We start from the raw sequence: 5,054 nt of genomic DNA, 5'->3' as shown, positions 1-5,054 counted from the left end.
GGGGAGATCCCACACTCCCTGGGACCCCAGGGGGAGATCCCACACTCCCTGGGACCCCAGAGTGGCTGTTAAAATAGTACCATTTGCTGTAGTCATTTATATCCTCCTAATGCAAAATTTGTGCTCCAAACTGGTGTTACCTTTCACTTGGGTGGGGGCAGATCCCAGAGTTAGAGGAGATGGAACTGCTGCTGGCTCCAGAATATCCCTGTCCAGTGAGGATGGTTCTGTGGAGCCTGCAGGGAGAGCTGAGCAGCTCAGCTGGGACTCAAACACCAGAGTGCCCTGACAGCCCTGTGGTGGGACAGCGAGGGGTCTTCCCAAAGGAGCAGGCCTGGGACCTGGGAAAGAGGGAGCTGCCCCTGGCATGCTTTATCCCAGAAACCTTTGTGTGTGCAGTTAACCCGTGTGCTGGAGTCATGACCCAGCCTGTCAGCTCGGCACAGCCCTGCAGGGATCAGCTCTGCCTCCACACGCAGCCCGGTCCCGCCGGGATCCGTGGAGACTCTGACATTGCAATGGATGCAGATGTCACGGAAGAGGCAGCAGAGCTGGCCCTGGCTCAGTGACACCCGGGGCTCCCTGCAGTCACTGCTGCTCCACGGGAACACCTTGGGATTGCAGCATCTGCTGCCTGACCTTCCCCTTGTGGGAGGGGAACCAGGAGGGGACCTCTTGCAGAACTTACTTTTGTCCCCTCTGTGGCTGCAGGGAGGAAAGCCGGGGACAAACCACGCTGGAAATTCAGTCTTCCTGCCTTCCCTCTCTGCCAGGCAGGGTTATCCAGCCTCTCTGGCACTTGCTCCCTCAGCATCCATCCCTTTGCAGTGTGAGCTGTGTCATCCATAACGTCCCTCCTGCCATTACCCATGGTCTGGATCTAAATCCTGAGCTCAGAGCCAAGCAGTGAACTGCCTGTTCCTCCATCTGCCCGGGATGGATCGAGTTATCTGAATGAGCTCTGCCAGAGCTGCTGCCCTCAGCTCCACTGGATCTTCTGCAATCCCAGCTAGGGCTTCATTTAACAGGGTTTTTCCCTTTGTTCCATTAACTACCTTGACTTTGGAATTGGCTGGAATGCTCAGCCTTGCAGGGGCAAAGGAGATGCCAGTTAAAGCCCAGCATAACTATTTTTGTCTTTTATTATGTTCTTTTTCTCATGCAGATGGGCTCTGCCTCTGTGTGGCTTAGGGGCATGAAAAGAACCTGTCCTGCTCCTGGAAAGTCAACCTCTTTCCTTCTCCTAAGCCAGCCTCTTTCCTTCCAAACCAGCCTCTTTCCTTCTCCTAAGCCAGCCTCTTTCCTGGAAGGGCCAGGAGATGTGGGAAGTGGCCGGAGAATTGATGTCTCTGCAGTTTCTTACTTGGGAATTTCCAAATTGTGCAGCAGATTGGAATCTCTGGGCCTGGGGGTGGCTGGGACTGGCAGGACTTTTCTTAAAGCTGACTCTGGTGAAACACAAAAGGCTCTTTGTTTGCCCAGACCTTGGGAATTCAGCATTTCCAATGTGCCCTGGTTTTGTTGTGAAGGCTGCTACTGAAGCAGATTCCAAAAGAAAAATGTGGATGTTGTCCTGCAGAGCAGCAGAATTAAGGGGCTGGTGTCATCCCAGCCTGGGGCTGGAGGTGCAGCTGAATCCGAGCTGCTCCTTCTCCAGTAACTTCCAGCAGCTTCTGGGACAGAGCATGGAGAATGGAAAAGGAAGGTGATACCGAGGGTAACAGCATGCCTGGCTGTCCTGCAGCAGCATGGAGCCATCCTGCAGGAGCAAAGCCAGCTTGCAGAGGGGAAGGATTAGCTTTTGGGAAAACATTGGCAGCTCCCCGGGCCGGGAGGCTGGAGGCGGTGCCAGACAGGAAGCGGCTGACGTGGAAGTGCCGCTGGCCGGGATTATGAATGGCCAGGCTGTCTGCAGCCACACTCAGCCCTCCTCTCCCTGCCTTGCCCTTCCCGAGGTAAGCACAGGGTAGACCTTCGCTCCTCATATCACAGACCCATCCTAGGGAGCAGCTGGAAGCCTCGCCCCAGAAGGACAAGCGCTGTTTGGTTGCCAGGCTGGCTCCAGGGACTGCCATCAGTGCCACCCAGCCCGGCCGCTGGAGTCCTTCTGCTCCCGGCTCTCCGCAGTAAAATCTCTCTTTGATCTTAGCAAACCAGGATCGTCCTGTCTCGAGACACTGAGCTAGTGCAGAACAGCCACGGGAGGGGATTTGTGAAAGGAGGGGTGTGGAATTATGGAAAAAATGTGCGTGTGTGTCCCTGGTGCTCCGTGCGAGCTGCCTGTTTGGAGCCGCTTTTCTTCTTGGCCTCACTCTGTGAACTGAAGTTTTCACTCGAAGTGCTCAGTGCACCCGAGGTATTGGGGCTGCTTTGTGAAACCTGGGGGCTTTTGTGTCCTGTCTTGGGAACTCTGGCCTGAGCAACAGGGTTAAGGACACTGGGAATGACTCGGGAGGGAAGTGGGATCGTCCCGTCTCCTCCGTGGGGTCACAGGCTCCTCACCCACGGGTGCAGCTGGACTTGGTGTCATCTCCCGGGAAAGCAGCCCAGCCTCCCCGAAAGGAAACCGGAGAGGTCCCTGATTTTGGGAGCCACGTTGGGCTGTGCTGCGGGGCCGTGGCACCAGGAGGCAGCAGGATGTGGCCGCCCCGGCGCTGGGGTCACGGGGAGGGAAGTGGCCTCGTGTCTGACCCCTCCCCAGTTGCCGGAGCCTCCGTATGGGGCCGCCCATCAAAGGGGGATCTTTTTCCCCCTTCTTTTGAAAAAGGAACCTCGGCCTCGGTGCCTGCCAGTGCTCACAGAGGGCCAGAGACAGGCTGAGTGATTGCAGGGGTGACCTGCCGAGGCCAGGAACGCAGGTAGGAGCTTGCTGACTGCTGCCTTGCTGCTTTTTTTCCCCCTGGCTTGCTGTTTTTTCCCTGGCTTGCTGCTTTTCCCTGGCTGTTGTTGAACCCCTGCGTGGTGCCGAGGGGCGTTGCTTGGCAGGCGCTGACGGAGCAGTCATGAGACTCCTGAAGTCCTTTTCAGGCCAGTCTGCCTCTGTGGGGAGGGCAGGATCCATCGGGAATGCTGCTGGCTCCTGGAAAGCCTCGGGATGGCTCCGGCAGGACACAAGTGGAGGCTATTTCCAGGTGTTTTGAAGGAGTTGACTCTTCCCTTTTCCAGGCTCTGAGCTGCCTGTAAAAGTGACCAAGAGGTGGGAAGCAGCTTCCTGGGCTTTCTCTGCCCAGAGCTGGTGTTGGAGCGGGGCAGCTCCATGTGACCATTCCTGGTGGGGGAAGAGGAACGGCAGGGCAATGCCAGCAGCCCTGGCTCACCGTCAGCAAACCTGGAGCTGCGGGAGCAGGGAGAAGAGGAACTTTTGGGAAGGGAAGGGAGGGCCAGATCTCAACACCCTGAGCAGGCACATCCAGCATAGGAGGAGCTGCCCCTGCCGTGTCCCTGGGAGGAGCTGGGGGTGTGTTTGTGCCCAGACAGCCCCTGGCAGGGGCTCCCTGCAGGGCTCTGTGATCTGGAGCCGTGGCCAAGGTCCTCTGGAGCACCGGTGACAGGGGCTGTGATCTTGGCTGGCTGGAAGGAGGAGTCAACTAAATCACCTGAGGTTTCTTTGGGAGCGGGGAGTGGCTTTTCCCCTCACCTTTGAAGCTTGCTGATACCATCCAGGTGCTTTGCATGTCCCATTTCCCAGTTGTCCCTAACCTTTCCTTTCCCTCTTGTTCAGAGGCAGTGTCACTGCTGCCCGGGCTGTGACTCCTGCCTGTGGAAGTAGGTGTTGTACAGATGATATCATCTCCAAGCAATGTCAGGGATGCTTTGGTGTCTGTGCCTCCTTAGTTTTGTGTTGTTTTTTTTTTTTTTCCTGGAGCTGAGTGTTTCTTTTAGCTCAGTTGCAGTCACAGACCATAATTAAATAGGCTGCATCTGCTTGAAGTCTCAGCTACTCATTTTGCTAATGCTTCACACAGATGCTGAATCGTCTGAGAGACAATTGCTGCTGTGTCGAGCTGCCCAGTTCTCATGGATGATGTGTCCATAGGATCAGGAATTTGTTTATAGGACAAATACTACCTCCATACCAAATAAACTCTGCCCTGCAGAGAGACCCTGACAAGTGTGAGGGCTGGGCAGTCCCCAGCCCTGGGGTGTTTAACGAGGGCAGGTCCTGGATCCCTGTCCCTGGATGCAGGGACAGACTGGGGAATGAGAGGCTGGAGGGAAGGGCCCTGGGGGTCCTGGTCAGTGGCCAGTTGGATCTGAGTCAGCAGAGTGTCCTGGCAGCCCAAAGGGCCACCCTGTCCTGGGGGGCATCAGGCCCAGCATCGCCGGCCGGGCCAGGGAGGGGATTGTCCCACCCTGCTCTGACCTGGGGCGGCCTCACCTCGAGTCCTGGGGGCTGTTTGGGGGCCACAGTGTCAGAAACATCTAATCAATGTCAGAAGGATGTTGGAGAGTGTCCAAAAGAAGCACATGGGGATGGGGAAGGGTCTGAGGAGCAGCTGAGGGCACTCGGCTGGTTCAGCTGGAGCAGAGGAGACTGAGGGGAGACTCCTCGGGGGCTGCAGCTCCTGCCCAGGGGAGGTGGAGGGGCAGGGACTGAGCTCTGCTCTGGGACCAGGGACAGGAGCCAGGGAAGGGCTGGAGCTGTGCCAGGGGGGTTGGGATGGATCTCAGGGAAAGGTTCTTCCCCCACAGGGTGCTGGGGCACTGCCCAGGCTCCCCAGGGCAGTGGGCACGGCCCCAAGGCTGCCAGAGCTCCAGGAGCGTTTGGACAACGCTCTGAGGGACAGGGTGGGATTGTTGGGGTGTCTGTGCAGGGCCAGGAGTTGGACTGGATGGTCCTTGTGGGTCCCTTCCAGCTCAGGATATTCTGGGATTCTATGAAAAGTCTCTCCATCCTGCTCAAATGACAATTTCTCTGGAAAATGGTCAGTATTTGTTTCTTGATGTGTATGGTGAAGCCCAGAGGATGTTTGGTTTTACCCTGTCCTCCTCTGTGCAGAGCCTACAGAAAAGCAGTAGGAATGGAGTGAAAAGCAGTAGGAATGGAGTGAAAA

The 5,054-nt window shown here is 56.7% G+C and overlaps 1 protein-coding gene across 2 annotated transcripts in view; it reads left to right on the top strand.

The window, feature by feature from the left end:
• Positions 1–5,054, top strand: part of MOB3A (MOB kinase activator 3A) — a 14,009-nt gene that overhangs the window by 3,324 nt on the left and 5,631 nt on the right. Inside the window, exon 1 of one of the 2 annotated variants that reach the window (XM_027668319.1) lies at positions 2,726–2,858. The exons of the other annotated variant lie outside the window; for it this stretch is intronic. The gene's annotated coding sequence lies outside the window, so the exon portion shown is untranslated. Of the gene's footprint in view, positions 1–2,725; positions 2,859–5,054 lie in introns of those variants that run through there. 2 annotated transcript variants of the gene reach the window in all.

The sequence above is a fragment of the Corapipo altera genome, unplaced genomic scaffold, assembly GCF_003945725.1.
Source record: "Corapipo altera isolate COAL_440 unplaced genomic scaffold, ASM394572v1 138, whole genome shotgun sequence".
Lineage (NCBI taxonomy): Eukaryota > Metazoa > Chordata > Aves > Passeriformes > Pipridae > Corapipo > Corapipo altera.
This window is presented reverse-complemented; position numbering and strand designations above follow the sequence as displayed.